This window comes from Hyla sarda, chromosome 2 (assembly GCF_029499605.1).
Source record: "Hyla sarda isolate aHylSar1 chromosome 2, aHylSar1.hap1, whole genome shotgun sequence".
Lineage (NCBI taxonomy): Eukaryota > Metazoa > Chordata > Amphibia > Anura > Hylidae > Hyla > Hyla sarda.
In genome coordinates, this window is record NC_079190.1 from 410,883,470 (window position 1) to 410,899,569 (window position 16,100).

The following is a 16,100-nucleotide window of genomic DNA, read 5'->3' on the forward strand; positions in this document are numbered from 1 at the left end:
TGTGGTACTACATAAGGAGTTACTGCTAGCAATCAGAAATTCGGAACTACATGCCAAATCCTTTTTTGCTAAATGGCGTAGATACTTACAACATTTACCTGATGAAAGTGAAAGGCTCAGGATTGTAACACATTTTAAATCATCGGCATGGTACTCTATAGAACGGTTAAAGGGCTCCTTAGGAAATCTGGAACTACCCGCATAAGTGTCCGCCCATTTAGCGTATTAGCATCCCAGCTATTATCGAGGTTGCAGGTCGGGACGTACAGATTTAACACCTGGTCACTTAGGTGATTGATAGGAGGACAACTTCCAAAGCCTGGCAGGGTCTGACTGAGATGTAGACACGTGAGGAAACAGGAATTGTTGTGAGAGATTAGGTTGGGTCATGTTATATGTTATGTTTTATGGTAACAGTTCTTTGCATTAATGATATACTGCAACTTACTGGCTAGACGTTAAAAGACGGATGTTAAGTGCTCTTACATGTCTCTACATATCTGTAATATTGTAATTCTATTTTATGACATGTCTTATGCAGCATTGCTACGGTTGTATGCTATCTGATGCACTTTGCTTCTATGAATAAAATGTTTTGAAAAAAAAAAAATTGTGTCATTCGGGGGAGCGGGGTTCCCACGTTCTACTACTTCCCAGTTGCTGCAAACCTTGCTTAGCACATAAAAATAAGATGTACTTTTAAAATTTTCAAAAAGTTGAGAAAATAAAGTAGACATATGAAGTTATAATTTTTGATAAAAAAAATAAACATTATGTATAAATATATGCAACCTATTAACGTCAAAATAACAAAAAATCTTCTTTTTTCAAAAATTTCACGGTTTCTTGCATTGTAAATAAAAAAGTACAAATAATATGGATTAACTTTTACTATTTTCATGTAGTACAACTTGTGACAAAAAAACAATGTCAGAATTGTTTTCATTTGCAAAACATTACCAGAGTTATTCTCAAATAAAGACATACATCCCAGATTTGAAAAAACAGGCCTGGTCTTTGAGGGGCGTACAGGCTTAATTAGCTTGGTCTTTAAGGGGTTAAGTAATGGTTAAGTAAAATATAAGCTGTTTATAGCAACCATTCATCTCCTCTTACATATATAGATTAAACAAAAATGTCATTTACAAAATTAATGATATTCTCTAATAATAGCATTTTTATAATTATTGATTGCATAGTGATTGCAATCATCAGTTTATGTAATTTTCCTGTATGCATTTTGCTTCTAATATTATACATGTTTGATTAAACCCAAAAATTACATGCAACTTGGCCTTAGATGACAATTTCACATTTATTCTCAATGCTTTCAATGTGTAGTTATGTATAACTCAGGTAGAAATACTAGATTTGATTAAACCCAGAATGTACTTGTACCTTGGCCTTTAACCCCTTCATGACCCAGTCCATTTTCACCTTCAGGACCTGGGCATTTTTTGAACATCTGACCACTGTTACTTTAAACATTAATAACTCTGGGATGCTTTTACTTATTATTCTGATTCCGAGATTGTTTTTTCGTGACATATTCTACTTTATGTTATTGGTAAAATTTCACTGATATTTGCATCCTTTCTTGGTAAAAAATCTAAAAATGTCATGAAGATTTTGAAAATTTTGCATTTTTCTAACTTTGAAACTCTCTGCTTGTAAGGAAAAGGGATATTCCAAATAAATTACATATTGATTCACATATATAATATGTCTACTTTATGTTTTTCATATGGGTTAAAGAAGAAAAAGCCCCCCAAAATTTGTAAGCCAATTTCTCCCGAGTACGGAGGTACCCCATATGTGTCCCAAAACTGTTGCCCTGAAATACGACAGGGCTCCAAAGTGAGAGAGCGCCATGCGCATTTGAGGCCTAAATTAGGGATTTGCATAGGGGTGGACATAGGGGTATTCTATGCCAGTGATTCCCAAACAGGGTGCCTCCAGCTGTTGCAAAACTACCAGCATGCCTGGACAGTCAATGGCTGTCTGGCAATACTGGGAGTTGTTGTTTTGCAACAGCTGGAGGCTCCGTTTTGGAAACAGTAGCGTACCATGCTGTGTAGGGGTATGTGTATATGTAGTGTATTTTAGGTTAGTGTAAGGGTAGTGTAGTGTTTTTAGGGTACAGTCACACGGGTAGAGGTTCACAGCAAGTTTGCCGCTGGGAGTTTCAGCTGCAGCGCAAAATTTGCGCCTTCTCAAACTTGCAGCACTCACTGTAAACCTCCGCCCATGTGAGTGTACCCTGTACATTCACATTGGGGGAGGGGGGGGGGACAAACATCTAGCTGTTGCAAAACTACAACTCCTAGCATGCCCTTTGGCTGTCTGTGCATGCTGGGAGTTGTAGTTTTGCAACAGTTGGAGGCACACTGGTTGCGAAACACGGAGTTTCGCAACCAGTGTGCCTTCAGCTGTTGCAAAAACTACAAATCTCAGCATGCAGTTACAGCAGAAGGGTATGCAGGGAATTGTAGTTATGCAACAGCTAGAGGCATACTGCTACAACTCCCATCATGCCCTTTGGCTGTCCGTGAATGCTGGGGGTTGTAGTTATCTAACAGCTGAAGGCACACTGGTTGCAAAACACTTGAAAGTTTATTACTTAACTTAGTGTTTCCAAACCAGTGTGCCTCCAGCTGTTGCAAAACTACAACTCCCAGCATGCATGGTCTGTCAGTGCATGCTGGGAGTTATAGTTTTGCAACAATTGCAACAGCTGGAGGCACTTAGGTAGGAAACGGACAATGTTTCCCAACTAGTGTGCCTCCAGTTGTTGCAAAACTACAAATCCCAGCATGCATGGGCAGTCTGGGCATGCTGGGAGTTGTATTTTTGCAACATCTGGAGGTCCACAGTTTGGAGACCACTGTATAATGGTCTCCAATCTGTGCTCTTCCAGATGTTACAGAACTACAACTCCCAGCATCCCAGGACAGACCGAGCATGCTGAGATTTGTAGTTTTGCAACATCTGGAAGGGCACAGATTGGAGACCATTATACAGTGGTCTCCAAACTGTGGACCTCCAGATGTTGCAAAACTACAACTCCCAGCATGCACAGAAAGCCAAAGGCTGTCTGGGCATGCTGGGAGTTGCAGTTCTGAAACTCCCAGAGGCAGCGTTGAGATCGCTTTACGGCGATCTCACTGCTGCCAATGAAGATGTTGCCCTGCTGCTGGAAACTCACCGCCGGGACACACCACTTCCGGGACCGCCTGGAGGACGCCGTTCGCGCCGGGACCGCTCGGGACACCGCATGGCCGGGTAAGTGATGCCGGGGGACGGGTAAGGGACACTTAGCAGAGCGGTGTGTGTCCCGATCCCCGTGATCCGGACTCACACACCGCGCTGCTAAGTATTCTCATAGCGAAACGCTCAGATTTGACTAGCTGATAGCAGCGATCGCTGGGGGGGGGGGGGGGGGGAGGAAAACCCGTGGTCGTCTGGTAAGATGGCTGGCTATCAGTGATAGCCACCATCTTACCGGGCGCTGCGGGATGCCACGAGTAGCGGCAAAAATGTTCATGACGTACCTGTATGTCATGGGTCGGGAACACCTTGCCACTCATGACGTACAGGTATGTCATGGGTTGGGAAGGGGTTAATGGCTATTCCACATTCACTTTCAACACTTTTAAATGCACATCTATATTAAAGACTGGTAGAAATACTATATATTTGATTAAACCCAGAAAATGGCTGGGTTCAAAGATGTCAAGCCATTTGAATGGGAAAGCTCATAATCATCCAGTATCTCAATTTAGATGTCGGATGGTTGGACACGCCGAATGGCATGAGACATGGGAATGCAGCTTGCTGTGTTCCCCTGTCTGTTGTCCAGAAACAATTGTTGCTGGATGCCATACAACTGATGACAACTGATGCATGTTGTCATCAGTTATGGCATCAATTGCGTCGAGATTTAGGCTGAGTTCCCCTAAGCCGGTTGCCAGACATATGTTAACCCAGCCTTGGCTATTCTGCTTTGCTCTTAAGGGTACATTCCCACACGGCGTATTTGCTGTGTATTTGCTGCTGTGTATTTTATTTTCTCTGTTGAAGTCAATGGGTAGGAAAATACGCAGCACCAAATACGCAGCAAATACGCAGCAAATACGCAGCAAAATACGTCGTGTGGGAACGTACCCTTAAGGGGTATTCCAGGAAAAAAAAAAAAAAATGTTTACATCAACTGGCTCCAGAAAGTTAAACAGATTTATAAATTACTTAATTACTTAATCTTAATCGCTCCAATAATTATCAGCTGCTGAAGTTGAGATGTTCTTTTCTGTCTGGCAACAGTGCTCTCTGCTGACATCTCTGCTTATCTCGGGAACTGCATAGAGTAAAATAGGTTTGCTATGGGGATTTGCTTCTACTCTGGACAGTTCTCAAGACAGGTGTCATCAGAGAGCACTTACACAGAAAAGAACAACTCAACTTCAGCAGCTCATAAGTACTGAAAGGATTAAGATTTTTTTTATTGAAGCAATTTACATATCTGTTTAACTTTCTGGAGCCAGTTGAAAAAATATATATAAAAAAAAGTTTTTTGCTGGATAACCCCTTTAACCCCTTAAGGACTCAGCCCTTTTTCACCTTAAGGACTCAGCCCTTTTTTGCAATTCTGACAACTGTCATTTTATGCATTAATAACTCTGGGATGCTTTTACCGTTTATTTTGATTCAGAGAATGTTTTATCATGACATATTCTACTTTAACACAGTTGTAAATTTTCGGCATTACTTGCATCCTTTCTTGGGGAAAAATCCCAAAATGTAATGAAAATTTTGAAAAGTTAGCATTTTTCTAACTTTGAAACTCTCTGCTTATAAAGAAAATGGATATTCCAAATACATTTTATATTGATTCTCAAATACAATATGTTGACTTTATGTTGGCATCATAAAGATGACATGTTTTCACTTTTTGATGACATTATAGGGCTTCAAAGTATAGCAGCAATTTAAAAAATTTTCACGAAAATTTCAAAATCTGATTTTTTCAGGGACCAGTTAAAGGGGTACTCCGGTGCTTAAACATCTTATCCCCTATCCAAAGGATAGGGGATAAGATGCCTGATCACGGGAGTCCCACAGCTGGGGACCCCCCGGATTATGCACGCGGCACCCCATTTACAATCAGTGGCCGGAGCGTGTTCACTCCGGGACTGATCACCGGCAACCGAAGGGCCTGCAGCATGTGACGTCACACCTCCACCCCCCTGTGACGTCACACTCCGCCCCTCAATGCAAGCCGACGGGAGGGGGCATGATAGCTATCACGCCCCCTCCCGTAGGCTTGCATTGAGGGGCGGAGCGTGACGTCACACGGGGGCGGAGACGTGATGTCACACGCCGCCCGCCCTGTGGTTGACCATAATCAGACCCGGAGCGAACACGCTCCGGGCACTGATTACAAACAGGGTGCTGAGTGCATGATCCCGGGGTCCCCAGCGGCGGGACTCCCGTGATCAGGCATCTTATCCCCTATCCTTTGGATAGGGGATAAGATGTTTAAGCACCGGAGTACCCCTTTAAGTTTGAAGTGGATTTGAGGGGCCTTTCTGTTAGAAATACCCCATGAATGACCCAGTTATAGAAGCTACACCCCTCAAAGTATTCAAAATGACATTCAGAAAGTTTGTTAACCTTTTAGGTGTTTCACAAGAATAGCAGTAAAGTGGAGGAGAAAAATCAAAATCTACATTTTTTACACTAATATGTTCTTGTAGTCCAATTTTTTTCATTTTTAAAAGTGGTAAATGGAGAAAAAGCCCCCCAAAATTTGTAGCCCAATTTCTCTCAAATATGTAAATACCTCATATGTTGACATAAATTGCTCTGTGGGCTCACAACATGGCTCAAGAGGGAAAGAGCAATTGTGGGATTTTTTAAAACAATTTTGCTGTCTTGGTTTTTCGGGGCCATGTTGCATTTAGGAAGCCCCCATGGTGCCAGAAAAGCAAAATAACACCCACACTATGTGGGAAACTACACCCCTCAAGTAACATAACAAGGGGTATAGAGAACCTTAACACCTCACAGGTTTTTGACGACTTGGCGTGGAAGTTGGACATGAAAATGGAAAATTTGATTAACACTAAAATTATGGTGTTACCCTAAATTTTTCTTTTTCACAAGGGGTAATAGGTAAAAATGGACCCCAAAGTTTGAAGCCCAATTTCTCCCGATTAAGAAAACACCCCATATGTGGACATTAAGGGCTCTGTTGGCGCACTACAATGCTCAGAAGAAAAGGAGCAAAATTTGGCTTTTTGAAAGAGAATTTAGCTGAAATGGTTTTGGGGGGGGGGGGGGACATGTTGCATTTAGAAAGTCCCCAGGGTGCCAGAACAGCAAAAAAAAAAAAAACAACAACACATGGCATACTATTTTGAAAGCTACACCCCTCAAGGAACGTAATAGGAGTACAGTGAACCTTTGACGACTTTGTGTTGAAGTTGGATGTGAAAATGGAAAATTTGATTTTTAACACTAAAATGATGGTGTTACCCTACATATTTTTTTCTTTTACACAAGGGGTAATAGAGGAAAATGGACCTCAAAATTTGAAGCCCAATGTCTACAAATTAAGAAAACTCCCCATATGTGAATGTTAAGTGCTCTGATGGCTCACTACAGGTCTCAGAACAGAAGGAGCGTCATTAGACTTTTGGAGACAGAATTTTGATGAAATTGAAGTCAGGTGCCATGTGCATTTACAAGCCTCCCATAGTGCCAGCACAGCAGAAACCCCCACACATGTGACCCCATTTTGGTAACTACACCCCTCAAAGAATTTAATAAGGGGTGCAGTGATTATTTACAGCCCACTGTCGTTTGACAGATCTTTGGAACAGTGGGGTTTGCAAATTAAAAATTACATTTTTCATTTTCACGGACCACTGTTCAAAAAATTTGTCAGACACCTGTGTGGTGGAAATGCTCACTGTACCCCTTATTACATTCTGTGAGGGGTGTAGTTTCCAAAATGGGGTCACATGTGGGGGCTTTGGGGGCTTTGTAAACACACGTGGCCTTCAATTCCAGACACATTCTCTCTCCAAAAGCCCAATAGCGCTCCTTCTTTTCTGAGCATTGCAGTTCGCCCGCAGAGCATGTTACATCCACGTATGGTGCATTTCCATACTCAGAATAAATTGAGTTAAAAATTTTGGGGCCCCTTTTTCCTATTATCCCTTGTGAAAATCAAAAATTTGGGATAACCCCAGCATTTTAGAGAAAAAAATACACTTTTTTTTATTTTCACATTCAAACGAAAATCCGTCAAACACCTGTGAGGCTCACTATACCCCTTGTTACCTTCCGTGAGGGATATCATTTACAAAATGGGGTCACATGTGGGTCAGCATGTTAGTTAGTAAAAATTACATATTTTTACATTAACATGCTGGTGTAGACCACAACTTTACCTTTTCATAAGGGTTAAAAGGAGACAAATTTATTAGGCAATTTGGAAATTCCCCATATGTGGCCCTAAACTGTAGCCTTGAAATATGACAGGGCTCCGAAGTGAGAGAGCGCCATGCACATTTGAGGCCTAAATAAGGGATTTGCATAGGGACTGACCCAGATGCAAGAAGTACACTTTCCTCCGATGCCAAAATTACCCTACGGCAGTGTTTCCCAAACAGAGTGCCTCCAGCTGTCCGGAAACACTGGGAGTTGTTGTTTTAGCAACAGCTGGAGGCTCTGTTTTAGAAACCGTGCCGTACCAGACGTTTCTATTTGACATTTTTATTGGGAGGGAGGGGAGGGGTGGTAACTGTTTAGGGGTATATGTATATGTAGTGTTTTACCCTTTATTTTGTATTGGTGTAGTGTAGTGTTTTTAGGGTACAATCACACAGGCAGGGGTTCACAGCAAATTACTCGCTTGGAGTTTAAACTGCAGCGGAAAATTTGCTGCATCTCAAACTTGCAGCGAGAAACTCACTGTAAACCCGACTGTGTGAATGTACCCTGTACATTAACATGGGATGGGGGGGTGTTGGCGGTCAAAACTCCAGCTGTTGCAAAACTACAACTCTCAGCATGCCCTTTGGCTGTCCGTGCATGCTGGGGGTTGTAGTTATGCAACAGTTGGAGGCACACTGGTTGCAAAACACAGAGTTTGCTACTTAACTCAGTGTTTCTCAACCTGTGTGCCTCCAGCTGTTGCAAAACTACAACTCCCAGAATGCATGGTCTGTCAGTGCATGCTGGGAGTTATAGTTTTGCAACAGCTGGAGGCACACGGATTGGGAAACACTGAGTTAGGAAACAGACAATGTTTCCCAACCAGTGTGCCTCTAGTTGTTGCAAAACTACAGCTCCCAGCATGCCCAGACAGCCGAATGGCATGTTGGGAGTTGTAGTTATGCAACAACTGGAGGAGAACAGTTTGGAGACTACTGTGTAGTGATGTCCAAACTGTAGCCCTCCAGATGTTGTAACACTACAACCCCAAGCATGCCCAGACCGCCCAGGCATGCTGGGAGTTGTAGTTCAGAAACATCTGAAGGGCCACATGTTGCCGAACTATAACTCCCAGCATGCCTGGGCAGTCTGGGCATGCTTGGAGTTGTAGTTTTGCAACTTCTGGAGTGCTTCAGTTTGGATACCACTGTATAGTGGTGTCCAAAGTGTGCTCTTCCAGATGTTGAAAAACTACAACTCCCAGCATGCTGAGACTGTCCAGGCATGCTTGGAGTTGTAGTTCTGCAACATCTGAAGGGCCAGATGTTATAGAACTACAACTCCCAGCATGCCTGGACAGTCTGAGCATGCTTGGAGTTGTAGTTTTGCTGTATAGTGGTCTCCAAACTGTATCCCTCCAGATGTTGCAAAACTACAACTCCCAGCATGCCCAGACAGCCTTTGGCCTAGAAGGCAGAAGTGAAGGTCACTTACCACTGATCTTCACTGCTGCCTTCCCCGCTGCTCCGCCGCCGCCTCCTCACTGCCGCAGATCCCGCCACTGATCCCACCACTGCCTGCGCCGATCCCGCTGTGATCGCTGGTCCTGCCGCCATCCTCCACTGCTCCGGTACCTGCTGCCATCTTCCCCCCCATACTCTGCCCGACATCCAGGGACGGGCACAGCCGCAATTTCAACTGCAACCCTCCTGCCCTCAACTGCCATTGGTCATTTAGTCCTAACCGACCAATGGCAGGGGATAGGAGGAGGTGGAGTCCCTGCCACCTCGCTCCTATCCTTCAGGATGATCAGGGATGTCTCTGACATCTCCGATCATCCCTATTTTCTGGGCTATCAGGTCATCAGAGACCCGATCAGCCCAGAAGTGCCGCAGATCCCCGATCTGAATTGATCGTCGATTTGCGGTGATAAGTGATATGGGGGGACCTCAGGACCCCCCTGGGTGATATGCCGGGATGCCTGCTGAGTAATATCAGTGTTACGCCGAGCGCTCCGGGTCCCCGCTCCTCCCCGGAGCGCTCGCTACACTCTCCCCGCTGCAGCGCTCCGGTCAGATCCACTGACCCGGGGCGCTGCGATTCTGCTTCCAGCCGGGGTGCGATTCGCGATGCGAGTAGCGCCCGCTCGCGATGCGCACCCCGGCTCCCGTACCTGACTCGCTCTCCCTCAGTTCTGTCCCGGCGCGCGCGGCCCCGCTCCCTAGGGCGCGCGCGCGCCGGGTCTTTGCGATTTAAAGGGCCACTGCGCCGCTGATTGGCGCAGTGATTCCAATTAGTGTCTTCACCTGTGCACTTCCCTATATCACCTCACTTCCCCTGCACTTCCTTGCCGGATCTTGTTGCCATTGTGCCAGTGAAAGCGTTTCCTTGTGTGTTCCTAGCCTGTGTTCCAGACCTCCTGCCGTTGCCCCTGACTACGATCCTTGCTGCCTGCCCCGACCTTCTGCTACGTCCGACCTTGCTTCTGTCTACTCCCTTGTACCGCGCCTATCTTCAGCAGCCAGAGAGGTGAGCCGTTGCTAGTGGATACGACCTGGTCACTACCGCCGCAGCAAGACCATCCCGCTTTGCGGCGGGCTCTGGTGAAAACCAGTAGTGACTTAGAACCGATCCACTAGCACGGTCCACGCCAATCCCTCTCTGGCACAGAGGATCCACTACCTGCCAGCCGGCATCGTGACAGTAGATCCGGCCATGGATCCCGCTGAAGTTCCTCTGTCAGTTGTCGCTGACCTTACCACGGTGGTCGCCCAGCAATCACAACAGATAGCGCAACAAGGCCAACAGCTGTCTCAACTGACCGTTATGCTACAGCAGTTACTACCACAGCTTCAGCAGTCATCTCCTCCGCCAGCTCCTGCACCTCCTCCGCAGCGAGTGGCCGCTCCTGGTCTACGCCTATCCTTGCCGGATAAATTTGATGGGGACTCTAAGTTTTGCCGTGGCTTTCTTTCCCAATGTTCCCTGCATCTGGAGATGATGTCGGACCTGTTTCCCACTGAAAGGTCTAAGGTGGCTTTCGTAGTCAGCCTTCTGTCTGGAAAAGCCCTGTCTTGGGCCACACCGCTCTGGGACCGCAATGACCCCGTCACTGCCTCTGTACACTCCTTCTTCTCGGAAATCCGAAGTGTCTTTGAGGAACCTGCCCGAGCCTCTTCTGCTGAGACTGCCCTGTTGAACCTGGTCCAGGGTAATTCTTCCGTTGGCGAGTATGCCGTACAATTCCGTACTCTTGCTTCAGAATTATCCTGGAATAATGAGGCCCTCTGCGCGACCTTTAAAAAAGGCCTATCCAGCAACATTAAAGATGTTCTGGCCGCACGAGAAATTCCTGCTAATCTACATGAACTTATTCACCTAGCCACTCGCATTGACATGCGTTTTTCCGAAAGGCGTCAGGAGCTCCGCCAAGATATGGACTCTGTTCGCACGAGGCGTTTCTTCTCCTCGGCTCCTCTCTCCTCTGGTCCCCTGCAATCTGTTCCTGTGCCTCCCGCCGTGGAGGCTATGCAGGTCGACCGGTCTCGCCTGACACCTCAAGAGAGGACACGACGCCGCATGGAGAACCTCTGCCTGTACTGTGCTAGTACCGAACACTTCCTGAGGGATTGTCCTATCCGTCCTCCCCGCCTGGAAAGACGTACACTGACTCCGCACAAAGGTGAGACAGTCCTTGATGTCTACTCTGCTTCTCCACGTCTTACTGTGCCTGTGCGGATGTCTGCCTCTGCCTTCTCCTTCTCTACTGTGGCCTTCTTGGACTCTGGATCTGCAGGAAATTTTATTTTGGCCTCTCTCGTCAACAGGTTCAACATCCCAGTGACCAGTCTCGCCAGACCCCTTTACATCAATTGTGTAAACAATGAAAGATTGGACTGTACCATACGTTTCCGCACGGAGCCCCTTCTTATGAGCATCGGATCTCATCACGAGAGGATTGAACTTTTGGTCCTCCCCAATTGCACCTCGGAAATTCTCCTTGGACTTCCCTGGCTTCAACTTCATTCCCCAACCCTGGATTGGTCCACTGGGGAGATCAAGAGTTGGGGGCCCTCTTGTTCCAAGGACTGTCTAAAACCGGTTCCCAGTAACCCTTGCCGTGACTCTGTGGTTCCTCCAGTAACCGGTCTCCCTAAGGCCTATATGGACTTTGCGGATGTTTTCTGCAAAAAACAAGCTGAGACTCTACCTCCTCACAGGCCTTATGATTGTCCTATCGACCTCCTCCCGGGCACTACTCCACCCCGGGGCAGAATTTATCCTCTCTCTGCCCCAGAGACTCTTGCCATGTCGGAATACGTCCAGGAAAATTTAAAAAAGGGCTTTATCCGTAAATCCTCCTCTCCTGCCGGAGCCGGATTTTTCTTTGTGTCCAAAAAGGATGGCTCCCTACGTCCTTGCATTGACTACCGCGGTCTTAATAAAATCACGGTTAAGAACCGCTACCCCCTACCCCTCATCTCTGAACTCTTTGATCGCCTCCAAGGTGCCCACATCTTTACTAAATTGGACTTAAGAGGCGCCTATAACCTCATCCGCATCAGAGAGGGGGATGAGTGGAAAACGGCATTTAACACCAGGGATGGACACTTTGAGTATCTGGTCATGCCCTTTGGCCTGTGCAACGCCCCTGGTGTCTTCCAAGACTTTGTTAATGAAATTTTTCGTGATCTGTTATACTCCTGTGTTGTTGTATATCTGGACGATATCCTAATTTTTTCTGCCAATCTAGAAGAACACCGCCAGCATGTCCGTATGGTTCTTCAGAGACTTCGTGACAATCAACTCTATGCCAAAATTGAGAAATGTCTGTTTGAATGCCAATCTCTTCCTTTTCTAGGATATTTGGTCTCTGGCCAGGGACTACAAATGGATCCAGACAAACTCTCTGCCGTCTTAGATTGGCCACGCCCCTCCGGACTCCGTGCTATCCAACGCTTTTTGGGGTTCGCCAATTATTACAGGCAATTTATTCCACATTTTTCTACCGTTGTGGCTCCTATCGTGGCTTTAACCAAAAAAAATGCCGATCCCAAGTCTTGGCCTCCTCAAGCGGAAGACGCCTTTAAACGACTCAAGTCTGCCTTTTCTTCGGCTCCCGTGCTCTCCAGACCTGACCCTTCCAAACCCTTCCTATTGGAGGTTGATGCCTCCTCAGTGGGAGCTGGAGCTGTTCTTCTACAAAAAAATTCTTCCGGGCATGCTGTCACTTGTGGTTTTTTTTCTAGGACCTTCTCTCCGGCGGAGAGGAACTACTCCATCGGGGATCGAGAGCTTCTAGCCATTAAATTAGCACTTGAGGAATGGAGGCATCTGCTGGAGGGATCAAGATTTCCAGTTATTATTTACACCGACCACAAGAACCTCTCCTACCTCCAGTCTGCCCAACGGCTGAATCCTCGCCAGGCCCGGTGGTCTCTGTTCTTTGCCCGATTTAATTTTGAGATTCACTTTCGTCCTGCCGATAAGAACATTAGGGCCGATGCTCTCTCTCGTTCCTCGGATGCCTCAGAAGTTGAACTCTCTCCGCAACACATCATTCCACCTGACTGCCTGATCTCCACTTCTCCTGCCTCCATCAGACAAACTCCTCCAGGAAAGACCTTTGTTTCTCCACGCCAACGCCTCGGAATCCTCAAATGGGGTCACTCCTCCCATCTCGCAGGTCATGTGGACATCAAGAAATCTGTGCAACTCATCTCCCGCTTCTATTGGTGGCCGACTCTGGAGACGGATGTTGTGGACTTTGTGCGAGCCTGCACTATCTGTGCCCGGGATAAGACTCCTCGCCAGAAGCCCGCTGGTTTTCTTCATCCCCTGCCTGTCCCCGAACAGCCTTGGTCTCTGATTGGTATGGATTTTATTACTGATTTACCCCCTTCCCGTGGCAACACTGTTATTTGGGTGGTCGTTGATCGATTCTCCAAAATGGCACATTTCATCCCTCTTCCTGGTCTTCCTTCAGCGCCTCAGTTGGCTAAACAATTTTTTGTACACATTTTTCGTCTTCACGGGTTGCCTACGCAGATCGTCTCGGATAGAGGCGTCCAATTCGTGTCTAAATTCTGGAGGGCTCTCTGTAAACAACTCAAGATTAAATTAAATTTTTCTTCTGCATATCATCCCCAGTCCAATGGACAAGTAGAAAGAATTAACCAGGTCTTGGGTGATTATTTGCGACATTTTGTTTCCTCCCGCCAGGATGACTGGGCAGATCTCCTTCCATGGGCAGAATTCTCGTACAACTTCAGAGTCTCTGAATCTTCCTCCAAATCCCCATTTTTCGTGGTGTACGGCCGTCACCCTCTTCCCCCCCTCCCTACCCCCTTGCCCTCTGGTCTGCCCGCTGTGGATGAAATTTCTCGTGACCTTTCCATCATATGGAGAGAAACCCAAAATTCTCTCTTACAGGCTTCATCACGCATGAAGAAGTTCGCGGATAAGAAAAGAAGAGCTCCTCCCGTTTTTTCCCCTGGAGACAAGGTATGGCTCTCCGCTAAATATGTCCGCTTCCGTGTCCCTAGCTACAAGTTGGGACCACGCTATCTTGGTCCTTTCAAAATTTTGTGTCAAATTAATCCTGTCTCTTACAAACTTCTTCTTCCTCCTTCTCTTCGTATCCCTAATGCCTTTCACGTCTCTCTTCTTAAACCACTCATCCTCAACCGTTTTTCTCCCAAATCTGTTCCTCCCACTCCTGTTTCCGGCTCCTCGGACGTCTTCTCTGTCAAGGAGATCTTGGCTTCTAAAAAGGTCAGAGGGAAAACTTTTTTTTTAGTGGACTGGGAGGGTTGTGGTCCTGAAGAGAGATCCTGGGAACCTGAGGACAACATCCTAGACAAAAGTCTGCTCCTCAGGTTCTCAGGCTCTAAGAAGAGGGGGAGACCCAAGGGGGGGGGTACTGTTACGCCGAGCGCTCCGGGTCCCCGCTCCTCCCCGGAGCGCTCGCTACACTCTCCCCGCTGCAGCGCTCCGGTCAGATCCACTGACCCGGGGCGCTGCGATTCCGCTTCCAGCCGGGATGCGATTCGCGATGCGAGTAGCGCCCGCTCGCGATGCGCACCCCGGCTCCCGTACCTGACTCGCTCTCCCTCAGTTCTGTCCCGGCGCGCGCGGCCCCGCTCCCTAGGGCGCGCGCGCGCCGGGTCTTTGCGATTTAAAGGGCCACTGCGCCGCTGATTGGCGCAGTGATTCCAATTAGTGTCTTCACCTGTGCACTTCCCTATATCACCTCACTTCCCCTGCACTTCCTTGCCGGATCTTGTTGCCATTGTGCCAGTGAAAGCGTTTCCTTGTGTGTTCCTAGCCTGTGTTCCAGACCTCCTGCCGTTGCCCCTGACTACGATCCTTGCTGCCTGCCCCGACCTTCTGCTACGTCCGACCTTGCTTCTGTCTACTCCCTTGTACCGCGCCTATCTTCAGCAGTCAGAGAGGTTGAGCCGTTGCTAGTGGATACGACCTGGTCACTACCGCCGCAGCAAGACCATCCCGCTTTGCGGCGGGCTCTGGTGAAAACCAGTAGTGACTTAGAACCGATCCACTAGCACGGTCCACGCCAATCCCTCTCTGGCACAGAGGATCCACTACCTGCCAGCCGGCATCGTGACAATCAGCAGGCATCCCGGTCCGATATGCGCCGGTGAGCGGCAGGGGCCGGAAGAACACAGGGCGTTCCTTAAAGACTCAGAAACAGGGGCGTATGGGTACGCCCTGCGTCCTTAAGGGGTTAATGCTTCTAAATGCATATTAATGTTTAAACCATGCAGGAAACTATATGCTTGATTAAACCTAAAAAAAAATACATGTAACTTGCATATGTCTGATTAAAGCACTTGAAATATCACAGAAAAATAATACTACTCCTAAAATGCTAATGTTTTACTCACTGTTAATATATGTTACTCACTAGGTCATGCAGATGCTTTACATGTCTTATGTGTCTAGCTTCTGTATATGGCTCACAAATCCCTATTCAGATTCTCACTCATTCTGAAATTCACTGCGCAGGAAGGGCAGTGTCCAATGCAAGCATGAACTTGCCCTTACTCACCATGTATTCACTCCCTGAGTCTGCTGTGCTATGCTGGGTGTCCTCCTTCAATCACTGAAAGCTGCTGTAACCCTATTCTTCCTGTTTTCATGCTACAGTCTTATAGACAGGACAGGAGTGAACACAGATGAGTGTAGTCCCACCCTGACTTACTGGCCTTTGTCCATGCCTGTGCTTCAACTGGAACAAAGATGATGCTGCAGCAGAATTATGTTCTGAATGATATGGAAACCTCTAGTGGTCTATTTTTATAAGCCATTATTTCTATAAAAAAGGAGATAAACATGTTTTTGTGAAATATATCAACTATCAACAGCCAGGACCTGCCGTGCATGACCCGAGCATGATCCAATGATTCCAGTCATGTAGAGGACATAAATGTATGTCCTGGTGTGTGAAGTCCCTGCGCACCAGGACATTCATTTATGTCCGTGTTTGAGTAGAGATGACCGAACTTTTGAGTAGTGTTGCTCGCGAATATTCGCAATGCCAATTTTATTTGCGAATATTTGCGAATATAGCACTATATATTCGCAATTTCGAATATTCTTTTTTTTTTTTCACAGTACACATCACAGTGATCATCCCT